Source organism: Eubalaena glacialis, chromosome 2 (genome assembly GCF_028564815.1).
Source record: "Eubalaena glacialis isolate mEubGla1 chromosome 2, mEubGla1.1.hap2.+ XY, whole genome shotgun sequence".
NCBI classification, from domain to species: domain Eukaryota; kingdom Metazoa; phylum Chordata; class Mammalia; order Artiodactyla; family Balaenidae; genus Eubalaena; species Eubalaena glacialis.
In genome coordinates this window covers 36,547,850-36,560,020 of record NC_083717.1, presented here as the reverse complement: position 1 = coordinate 36,560,020, position 12,171 = coordinate 36,547,850, and the positions used below count along the sequence as shown (strand labels likewise).

General features: G+C 38.3%; 1 protein-coding gene across 1 annotated transcript in view; it reads right to left on the bottom strand.

Moving 5' to 3' along the window:
- HDGFL3 (HDGF like 3) overlaps window positions 1–12,171 on the bottom strand; it is a 68,816-nt gene that overhangs the window by 26,670 nt on the left and 29,975 nt on the right. The window lies entirely within an intron of this gene.

Here is a 12,171-nt window from a genome sequence, read left to right as displayed (position 1 = left end):
ACAGAGGGGAAAAAAGCTTGTGGTATTATAAAATGGCTTTAGATAAAGAGAAGTCTATAAATGAGTCAACAAATTTACTGTAGGGGAAGAAAGGGAAAGCACACTATGGAAAAAGGAAATGTGCACAAGAGGAAGGGGAAAGAATTTTTAAAATTTGAGTATATCTGGATTAACAAACAGGTAATTGATCAACTTAATATCTGAAAATAACACTTTGTTAGAAGGATCCCAAACATAAGGAGATAACTTCCAAAATAACAGTTCAAAAAATCTGTTGAAAACCAGTCCCTAATTATCTTCAAGAATATAAAAACCATCACTTGTTAGTTGACAGAGCAATTTCACATTGAAAGACATTTTGTTTTTCACTCAATAAAACTTTGAAAAACCTCGCCATTTTCATCTTTAGAAAATTATAAATAATTTTGAGAGGTCACAATACACTTAGAACACAGTGCTTTTAACTTATTGTAGGCTTTATGTAGAGGATAGGCCAGATGACTGACTAAGGTCCCTCATTCGTATGTTACATTGCTGATTCTGGAGGAGGAGCATATATGGGGCATTAACACATCCTCACAGTATACCTGGGGAGAGCCAATCTGACAAATGGAGAAACTCAGGCTGAATAGTAAAAAGTGAGGGATTTGGTGTATGATCTTCATTTATATCGCCAGATCCCTCTATTTAAAAAAAAAAAAAAAATTATAGCAGGCACATTTTAAATTGAAATGTATAAAAAATCTGGCCTATTCCCCCAACTTTCCCTCAGTCTTAAGCAATTGTCCACACAGGTTCAATCTTGAACAGGTATAAATACACTCGTTTTTAGGGTTTATCTGCATTTTTAAAAAATTTTATTTATTTAATTTATTTATTTTTGGCTGCGTTGGGTCTTCGTTGCTGTGCGAGCTTTCTCTAGTTGTGGCGAGTGGGCGCTACTCTTCATCGCGGTGTGCGGGCTTCTCATTGCAGTGGCTTCTCTTGTTGTGGAGCACGGGTTCTAGGCACGCAGGCTTCAGTAGTTGCAGCACGTGGGCTCAGTAGTTGTAGCTCGCAGGCTCTAGAGCACAGGCTCAGTAGTTGAGCGCACAGGCTTAGTTGCTCCATGGCATGTGGGATCTTCCCGGACCAGGGCTCAAACCCGTGGTCCCCTGCACTGGCAGGCGGATTCTTAACCACTGCGCCACCAGGGAAGCCCTCTATCTGCATTTTTATTGAAGTAAAATTTATAGTGAAATATACTGATCTTAAATGTATTGAATATATTTAACAAGAATTTGATACATGCATATACCCATTTAACCAACCCCTAATCAGGTACAGAACTTGTTATCTCAGAACATTTCCTCGTACTCCCTACTGGTTATTTCTCATCCACCACAGGCAACCACCTTCCTGATTTCCATCATCACAGATTGGTTTTGCCTGTTCCTGAACTTAAAAAAAAAAAAAAGCAACAAGTTTTTGGTCATTGGCTTTTTTTGCTCAATGTCTTTTTGAGATGAATTCATATTATATTAGTAATATAATTCTAATATCATTCTTTTATATTGCCAAGTAGTATTCTACTGCATCCATTCTCTTTATGTGATGATGGACATTTGTTATTGTTTCTAGTTTTGACTATTGTGAATGAAACTGCTAAAATTATTCTTGTACCTTTTTTGGAGGGAATATATGCTTTCATCTTTCTTGGATAAATACCTAGGAAAAGGATTAGTGAGTAATAGTGTAGGGGTATGTTTAACTTTGTAAGAAACTTCCACACTGTGTTCCAAAGTGGTTATACCATTTTTTTTTTTTAATTTATTTTACTTATTTATTTTTGGCTGCGTTGGGTCTTCGTTGCTGCGCGCGGGCTTCTCATTGCAGTGGCTTCTCTTGTTGCAAAGCACAGGCTCTAGGCACATGGGCTCCAGTAGTTGTGGCACGTGGGCTCAGTAGTTGTGGCACGTGGGCTCAAGAGCGCAGGCTCAGTAGCTTCAGCGCACAGGCTTAGCTGCTCCGCAGCATGTGGGATCTTCCCAGACCAGGGCTTGAACCCGTGTCCCCTGCATTGGTAGGCAGATTCTTAACCACTGCGCCACCAGGGAAGCCCAGTTATACCATTTTAAACCCCCTTGAACAATACATGAGTTCCAGTTGCTCTACATCCTAACCAACACTTGGTGTGGCCAGTCTTTTTAATTTTAGCCATTCTAATAGGTGTGAAGTGGTATCTATTGTGGGTATCTTTTAACATACCAAACTGTCACAGTGCTCTACATATTTACCCAAGAGAAATGAAAGCTTATGTCCATACAAAGATCTGTACAAGGATGTATATGACAGCTTTACTCATAATTGTGAAAATCTGGAAACAGTCTAGATGTCCATCAACATGAGAATGGCTAAACAAACTGTGGTGTATTCACACAAGGGAATACTATTCTGTAGTAAAAAGAACAAAGTACTAATCATACGATAACATGGATGAATCTCAAAAGCATTATGGTAAATGACAGAAGTCTGCATAAAAGAGTAATACTGGTATATTGCATAAATGGAATATTGCATGATTCCATTTATATGAAGTTCCAGAAAAGAAAAAGCTAATTTGTGATGAAAAAAAACTCTAAACAGTGATTACCTCTGGGGGAAGGTGGGAGTAGTAACTGACTGGGAAGAGGCATAAGAGAATTTTCTGGGGTGATGGTATATTTCATATCTTGATAGGGGTTTGGGTTATATGGGTGTATAAATCTGTCATAACTCATCAAATGGAACATTCACTGTATGTAACTTTTACCTCAAAAATGTAAATAAACATTAAATTCTAGTTAATTACATGCATGCTAAAGTGTTTAGGAATGAAATACAATAATGTATGCAAATTCACTTAAAATACATAAAAATAAGATAAATTGATGGATGGATAGAAATTGTTAGATGGATACAAATGTCATAAAACAAACCTAGCAAAATGCTAATTGTAGACTCTAGGTGGTGGGTTATGGTGTTCACTTTTTGTATCAACTTCTGATACGTTTCAAAAATTTCATAATAATATTTTGGTAAAAATAGGAGAAGAGGGGAGAGAGGATGAGGGTAGTATAACAAGTTGGTTATAACCTTGTTCTTAAAATGGAGTCAACTGACATTGTTTAGTCAATAAATCAGTATGAGACAGGAGGGGCTTCCCTGGTGGTGCAGTGGTTAAGAATCCGCCTGCCAATGCAGGGGACATGGGTTCGAGCCTTGGTCCAGGAAGATCCCACATGCTGCGGAGCAACTAAGCCTGTGCACCACAACTACTGAGCCTGTGTGCCACAACTACTGAAGCCCTCCTGCCTAGAGCCCAGGCTCCACAACAAGAGAAGCCACCACAACGAGAAGCCCACGCACCGCAATGAACAGCAGCCCTCACTCGCTGCAACTAGAGAAAGCCTGTGCGCAGCAACGAAGACCCAATGAAGCCAAAAAAAAAAAAAGAGAGACAGGAAACTGTTGTGCTTTCTTATAAGCCGAGTTGGTTTTTAAAACTGTGTACGTACAATACTTAAGCTAAAAACAACTGAATTCAAAAAAGAATTTTTAATGAAGCAATGCCATTTGCAGCAACATGCATGGACCTGCAGATTATCATACTAAGTGAAGTCAGACAAAGACAAATATCTCATGATATCACTATATATGGAATCTTAAAAACAAAACAAAACAAAACAAAATGAGCTTGTTTACAAAACAGAAACAGACTCAGAGACATTGAAAACAAATTTATGGTTACCAAAGGGGAAAGGCAGGGGAGGGATAAATTAGGAGTTTAGGATTAACAGATACACATTATTATATATAAAATGGATAAACAAGGAGGACCTCCTGTACAGCACAGGGAACTATATGCAATATCTTATAATACCCTATAATGGAAAAGAATCTGAAAAAGAATATATATATAAAACTGAATCACTTTGCTGTACACCTGAAACTAACGCAACATTGTAAATCAACTATACTTCAATTTAAAAAATTTTTTAAAGTTTTTAAAACCACAAAATTGTCAATTAGTGATTGCACTTCCACCAATCATGTGAGTCCCTAAATCCCTACATCTTCACTAATAATGAATAATTTATTATCTTTTTATCTTATCTAAATTTGCTATGTGAAAAATGCTGTTTTGTTTTGATTTGTACTTTCTTAATTATAGATGATGTTGAACATCTTTTCATATGTTAAAAAGTTATTTGTATTATGTTTTCTATAAACTGCTTTTTCACATCCCGTGCCCATTTTTCTACTGGGTTGTTGTCTAGTTTTGTTACTGATCAGTAAAAGCTCATTTTGTTTGTATGCCTGTCTGTCTGTCAACCTATCTATGTCAGCCCTTTTCCTACCATTTGTTATATTTTTTACCCATTTATCATTTGTCTTGACTTCATTTGCAAAATTTTTTTTGCTAGCAGAAATTTCTTAATTTTTATATAGTAACAGCTATTAATCATTTCCTTTGTGGCTTATGGGTTTGTATCTTGCTTAAAAGGCCTTTCCTACTTTAAGATTACCCAAAAATTATCCTATATTTTCTCTTGTATTACTTTTGTGATTTCACAAGTCACAAAATAATTCTATGAATTATTTTCTTAAGCTAGAAATGTGCCTAATAGTAAGTGTAGGGAAATGAGCACCCACATAAATAATTACTAGGACTATAAACTGCTACAAACATTTAAGAAATTGATATGATTGCATATATTATAAAATTAAAACATACATACCACATGGCCTAACAATTCCACTTCTAGGAACCAATCTATCCTACAGAAATAAGAACATGAGTGAGTATGTAAACATAAACAAACCAATATGTTCACTGAGGCTCTCCTGCCAAAGAAACAACTAACGGGCCATCAGTGTAGGAATGGTTAACTAAATTATGGTGCAGTCATAGTATGGCACATCCATAGCCAAGATCTATGTGCATTGACTTGGAAAGCTAGCAATATATCAAGGACAAGTGAAAAGAGCAAGCTGCAGGATAAAAAATGGTAGGACAAGTGAAAAGAGCAAGCTGCAGGATAAAAAATGTTAACTACATAAAACCATGCGTGCATGTGAATGCTTATGTAAGTGGAGGAAAACATTAGGAAGGGTACACGCCAAACTATCAATGCTAGTTATCTCAATGGAGTAGGAATGGTAGTGCTATAAAACACTTCTTCTGAAATTAAAAATAAATAAAAATATTATTTTGTCAGAGTAACCCAATAAAAACATTGATGTTTAGGGCTTGCCCTGGCAAGTCTGATTAAAAAAATAATTGCAGAATGGAATTTTTATTAGGTAAAGAGCAAATGGACAATTAAACTTCCAGACTCTACTGTCTATGTGTGCTGGATGACTTTTCCTTTAAACCGTCAGCCCCTCTATGGTTCGGCCCCTCTGAACCAATGAGAACCTCATCTGATCAGATATAAAGGCACCTTTTCCCACTACAAGGGGGGTTTGGAATGAGTCTCCAGTTATATACTTGGTTTGAATTTCTAAGGACACTATATTTGCAGAATTTAGCCTTCCCTTTTCCATTTCCCTAGTAAGGAGTCTTAGCTGGTCTTCCTCCAGCAAAATTTCCTTAATTATATGCAAGATTTTATATAGCACATTTTAATGGGGAGAGAATTCACTGCTTTACTCATATCCTCCAAACCCTGCTTCCCCCATCAAAAAAATGTAAAGAAAAACAATCATGCTAAACTAAATTCAGACACTTGTGAATCTAATTCACAGTATTTGTACCAATTTGGGAACATCTTTTATTTTTGGTGTCAACTCATCAAGCTTTATGTTGTCAACAAAAAACGATATACAATATCTGTTTTTTTCCCCCTTAAATTCTATTTTATATGATATAAATTACTGCCATTTCTTGTTTTATTCAAATCTGATAAATAGATCTTTCCAATTGGGGCGAATTTTTGTCTTCTACTATTTTGTGTTAGATCGGTCTCTTTTAAACACTGCATTGCTGGGTTTTATTTATCAATCCAAATGGAGAACCATTTATGTTTGTAACATAATGTCTGGCTTTTTATGCCTCTGTTTTTTCTCTTCATGTTTATTTTTATTACATGAATTATAACTCAAATACCTCATTTTTAATTCACTAAGTACTTCCTATATTTCAAGAACACTATTAAAATAATATTTACACAATAATATTAAGATAATATTTACCTATTTATTCTAATCTGAAACAAAATATTTAGTGCTTTCCCCTCTCTTCTTCCCTTTCCCAATCTTTATTAATCTTCCCTCCATCTTTTCTCTATTATGTTTTACTGTTTGGTTTAATAAATTAGTTACTAATCACTTTTCTTGTTATAGTGACTGTAGGCAACTATCCAAGGGAGACGCCTTCAAAGAAGGAGGAGGAAGAAGGCAAACAGCATGTAAAACAGGATGTTGATATGGAACTACCTGAGTGTCAGTTTCAGCTGAAGATCTAAGACAATAGATAATACATTCCAAAATGAGGTGAGTAACCACCATGCCAAACTTGCAAAGAATGTGGGCAAAAAACTTTGTAAACTTTAGCTCTAGCACAATAAGAAAACAAAACAAAGAAAGGTTGGAGAAGGCAAGAAAAGAGATAGAGATTAGGAGAGGATTTTTGGAAAAAGTTTCTTTTCCCCAAGTACCTTGACCTAGGGAAAGAAGTTTCAACAAGACTACTTGGAGAGCTTAAGATATATCTTCTAGAGCTTGGGAGTCACAGGAGACTGGTGTTTGACTCAGGTCTGAGAAATCCTGAGAAAGAGTACAGGACTTCCTGGTCAGTTCCTCTGATGGCAGAGTGAAATGGGTGATGAATGCACTGAGATTGGCTTGCACTTCAAGAGTTTCTTGTGGTAAGAATGCAAGTCTTCCATGGACCATTAGCTAGAGATACAGTAAGTCCTCTACATACGAACCTTCAAGTTGTGAACTTTTAAAGATGCAAACATGTGTCCGCACGTCCAACCACGTAAGGTAGTTCACATGTCTGGTATACATTGTCACATGCATGCATCCTCTACAAGTGGTTGTGCTTTCGTGTACTTTACCGTATAGCACTGTAGAGAGTACGGTAGTACAGTATCTTTATTTCAAGTCAGGATGTCTGGAAGCAAGCGTAAAAGCAGCAGTGATGTAGCTGGTACTGCTAAGAAACGCCAAGCAGTAATGATGTAAACAAAAGTGAAAATAATTGAGAGTAGAACGAGGCGAAAAGATGGTAGGTGTTGCTCGTTCTTACGACTCGTTCAACCATCAGCGTGATCCTAAAGAACAAGCGCGATCATGAAAAATGTGAAGTCTGCTGTGCTGATGATGTTGACAATAATATTGAAGAAGCGTGGAAAAGTGATGGAGGACATGGAGAAACTTCTCAGTGTGTGGATGCAGGATCAGCATCAGCGTTGAGTCCTGCTCAGTTTAATGCGGATTCAAGAGAAAACTAAAAGCCTTTATGAAGACTTGAAGAAGAAACACCGCGAAGAATCAGAGGGTGCATCTTTTAATGCCAGCCATGGCTGGTTTCATTGGTTCAAGGTTACAGCCAACCTTCACAATGTAAAAGTTAAGTGTTGAGGCAGCGAGTCCAGATATGGTAGCTGCCCAGGAATTTCCTGAAATGCTTCAAGAAATTATTGATGAAGGCACATATTTACCCAAGCAGGTTTTTAATGTGGATCAGACAGGACTGTACTGGAAAAAGATGCCAGACCGAAGTTACATCAGTAAGGAGGAAAAGTTGATGCCAGGCTATAAAGCAGCAAAGGACAGGCTAACTCTTGTTGTTTGGTGGCAATGCTTCCAGTGATATGAAGCTGAAGCCTCTCTTAGTTTATCATTCAGAGAACCCAAGAGCCCTTTAAAAATATAGCCAAGGGCTCTTCCTGTTGTGTGGAAGAGTAACCCCAAAGCCTGGGTTACACAGGCCATTTTCCAGGACTGGTTTTTCCACCACTTTATCCCAGAGGTAGAGAAATATTGCTTGGAGAAGGACGTCCCATTCAACATTCTATTGCTGCTTGACAGTGCTCCAGGCCATCCCCCATTCATGGATGACTTTCATCCCAACGTCAAAGTAGTGTTATCTGCCACCGAATACTACGTCACTTATCCAACCTATGGACCAGGGAGTTATAGCGACTTTCAAAATATTATTTGCATCACACTTTTCATCAGGCAGTAAAGACGAGTGACAAATCAGGAACAACCTTGCGACAATTTTGGAAGGACTGTAACATCTACAAGGCCAGAAAAAACACTGACTTTGTTTGGCGTGAGGTTACAGCCATCACCATGAATGGGGTTTGGAAGAACCTTTGTTCACACAGTTTGTTCACGATTTTTGTGGATGTGAGAAGGTGGATGAGGAGTCCAAAGAAGTCTTCAGCAACTTAGTGGCCCTCAGCGAGAAGTTGGAGCTAGATCTCCAAGAGGATGACTTCACTGAACTCCTTGCTGTGCAACATGAGGAGCTTACTAATGAGGACCTGATGGAACTGGAGGCCCAGAGAAAGGACAAAGAGAGACAAGAGGAAGAATTAACTGAAGAACCGAAGATTCACGATGCAGGAAATGGCAAGGGGATTTTCTGTTATTTGAGGAGGCACTGTTAGTTTTTGAGGCACAGGACCCGAACGTAGAACGGTACACGAAGCTTGCAGCAGCCATTCAGAATGCAATCCTGGCTACTGTGTCATCTATGATGAGAAAAAAAGAGCTAGTACCCAGACATCACTGGGTTGTCTTTTCAAGAGGGTAGATAGAATTGAATCCAGCAAGGAACCAGAATCTGTGCCATCGACGTCAGGTGTGAGTGATGTTGCAGCTTGCCCTCCATCTCCTATTGCTGACAATCCTTCAGCTCTACCATCTCCTACCTCCTCTCCCTCCTCCAGTCAGTAACTCTTCTTGCCTGTTCACTTGATGCCAGCCCCTGGATGCCAGCTCTTGTACTGTACTACTGTACTTTTCAAGGTACTGTACTGTAAGGGTCAAAATGTTTTCTTTCTTGTGTTTGTTTTTTATGTATTGTTTGTGTGAAAAGTATTATAAACCTGTTCCAGTACAGTACTATATAGCCGATTGTGTCAGTTGGGGACCTAGGCTAACTTTGTTGGACTTAACGAACAAACTAGACATATGAACGCGCTCTTGGAACGGAACTTGTTATACGTATGTAGGGGACTTACTGTAGTATGAAAGTTGTCTTAAATCCTATCCAAGAGGGCCATGTGGAGGTGAGGGGACCACAGCAGAAAAAAGGCAGAAATGTACCGTGACATGTCTAGGGAGGAGGGACTGGACTAAGTGACTACTCATAGGAGATACATTTGCCTGTATCAAGAGAAGTGAAGGGCTTCCCTGGTGGCGCAGTGGTTGAGAATCTGCCTGCTAATGCAGGGGACACGGGTTCGAGCCCTGGTCTGGGAAGATCCCACGTGCCACGGAGCAGCTAGGCCCGTGAGCCACAACTACTGAGCCTGCGCGTCTGGAGCCTATGCTCCGCAACAAGAGAGGCCGCGATAGTGAGAGGCCCACGCACCGCGATGAAGAGTGGCCCCCCGCTTGCCACAACTAGAGAAAGCCCTCGCACAGAAACGAAGACCCAACACAGCCAAAAATAAAAATAAAATAAATTAATTAAAAAAAAAAAAGCATCAGCCTCAAATCCAACCCATTCCTTTCTTATAAAAAAAAAGAAAAAAAAAAAAAAGAGAAGTGAAGATGAGATAATCCCAGGATTACTGGTGGGGGGGGGGTAGGGTGCTTCTAAAATGGTTCCCAATAATCCTCATTTCCTGGTATTCATGGCCTTGTGTAATCCCCTCTTCTTGAGTGTGGGCTAGATCTAGTTATCTACTTCTAATGAATGGAATATGGCAAAAGTGATGGGATGTCACTTCCAAGACTGCGTTAAAAAAGGCTGTCACTTCCAGCTTGCAGACTCTTGCCCTCTTGATTGCTTGCTCTGAGGAAACTTGCTGCCATATCATGAGTTGCTCTGTGGAGAAGCCCATGTGGCAAGGAACCCAGGGATGGCTCTGGCCAACAGCTCATGAAGAAATAAGGCCTTTAAAGTCAATAACTCATGAGGAACTGAATCCTGCCAACAACTCCTGGAGTGAGCTTGGAAGCAAATCCATTCCCTAGTCAAGCCGTAAGATGACTATGACAGACACAGAGGCAGAAGGTCCAGGTAAGCCATGCCTAGATTCCTGATCCACAGAAATTGTGAAATAATAAATGTTTACTGTTTTAAGCCAGTAAATTTTGGAGTAATCTGTTATGTAGCAAAAGGTAAAACAGGGTAGCTCTAAAGAAAGTACAAAAGAATTCATGAGCAAAAGAATCAGCTCTAAACAGCTGCCCAGTCCAGACAGCATCAACAACAGCTCACAACAGCTATTAGTCTAATAAGAACTTTCCTGCTACCTTCTACCCATTTCAACCCTAGAGGGCTGAAGAATGTTGGATGAGCAGTCAATACATTAAGTAAGGTCAAAAAAATTAGTTGACCCCCCCTCTTAATACAGTAGGCCAACCTTTGGTAGGGAGAAATTTTGGCTTTAAATAAAGTTTGAAGTTTTAAATAATTATACAGAATTGACCATATTAATTATTGAACTTAGTCTGCTTTTGTACTAGAACTGCTTTGAGGACTTCTCATTAGCAGAGAGTGATCAGAAAAGTTATAGGACTTCATCCAAAGGGACTGGAGCAATGTTAGCATCACAAAATGGGTCTGAACAGAGTAGAGGCAAAACAAAGCTTCAAAAAAGCAAAATGAGGAAAGAAAGAAGTCACAGCAGCTAAATCATAGAGAGAAACAGCAAAGGTGGGGGTAGGTCAAGATGAATACTAAGTAATGCATGAAGACAAGGCAAGAGAAAATCAGCTAGGCTAGAATCCAACATTTTGTAAATGGTAGTTTCCAAACCCAGAGGTCTTCACAGTGCTCTGAGAAGTTTGCATTATTAATGACAGTCATGGTATCTGTTTCAATTTCAATTTAAAAATCAATAAATACAATAATTTAAATACTTTCTGTCTAAAATTGAACAGTATGAGAGCCTCTTCATATCTACTGAGCAAATATGTGTAGCAATAGTAGGTAAGTGTGTTCACGACTGAAATATTCAGTTAGGTTTATCACTCAACTGAACACAGCTAGCTGCTTCTGGATTTGACCATTAATCTGTTCTAATTTTTATTCTTTGTCTCATATTATTTAGCTTATATCCAAAACAAACTGTTTGTTAAGACGGCAAAAGAAATATGTATGTTGAAACAGAAGTTAGTGAAAAGCACAAAATGATAATAATCTTGTAACATTTTTTCAAAATTATCTTTATTCTATCTGAAAATTGAATTTATCTGATCAATATCAAGATTCTCCATCTGAACCAGTATCGAAAGGAGAAAAAAATGATGACAAGTATATCCCAATTTAGCATTTTATTAAAAAAAATTAATTATACTTTAGATTATCATTTTGGTGACTATCTTTTCATGTTTTTTATATACATGCACATATATTTTACATAAATGGGATATGTTACAGAAGCTGTTTTATCATGGAGATCCTTTTTCTTTTAAATAGAGACGTGTGTGTGTGTGTGTGTGTGTGTGTGTGTGTGCGTGTATGTATTGAGTGGTAGGTGAGTGGAGGTTTACCTCTACAACCTCTCTCAGACCTACTTATCCCAAGGTAATGATTACAGTTGGAACCTTCAAAGTCATGGTTCCTCATCTGCTGATTCGACCAACCGTGGAATGAAAATTATTTGAGAAAAAAAATTCCAGAAAATTCCCAAAAAGCAAAACTTGAATTTGCCAAGTGCTGGTAACTATACAGCATTTACATTGTATTAGGTATTATAAGTAAGCTAGAGATGATATAAAGTATATGGGAGGATGTATGTAGGTTACATATAAAGGACTTGGTTGTCTGCAGATTTTGGTATATGCAGAGGTACTGGAAACAATCCCCCCGAGAATATCGAGACATGATTATTCACAGCAAAGTATGCTTTTCTCCATGTTCATATACAAATATTTTATACACAGGCAGAAGTGTTTTTTTTGTGGGGGGGCGACTACGGTGTTTCTCACACACACATGCACACAAAATGAATC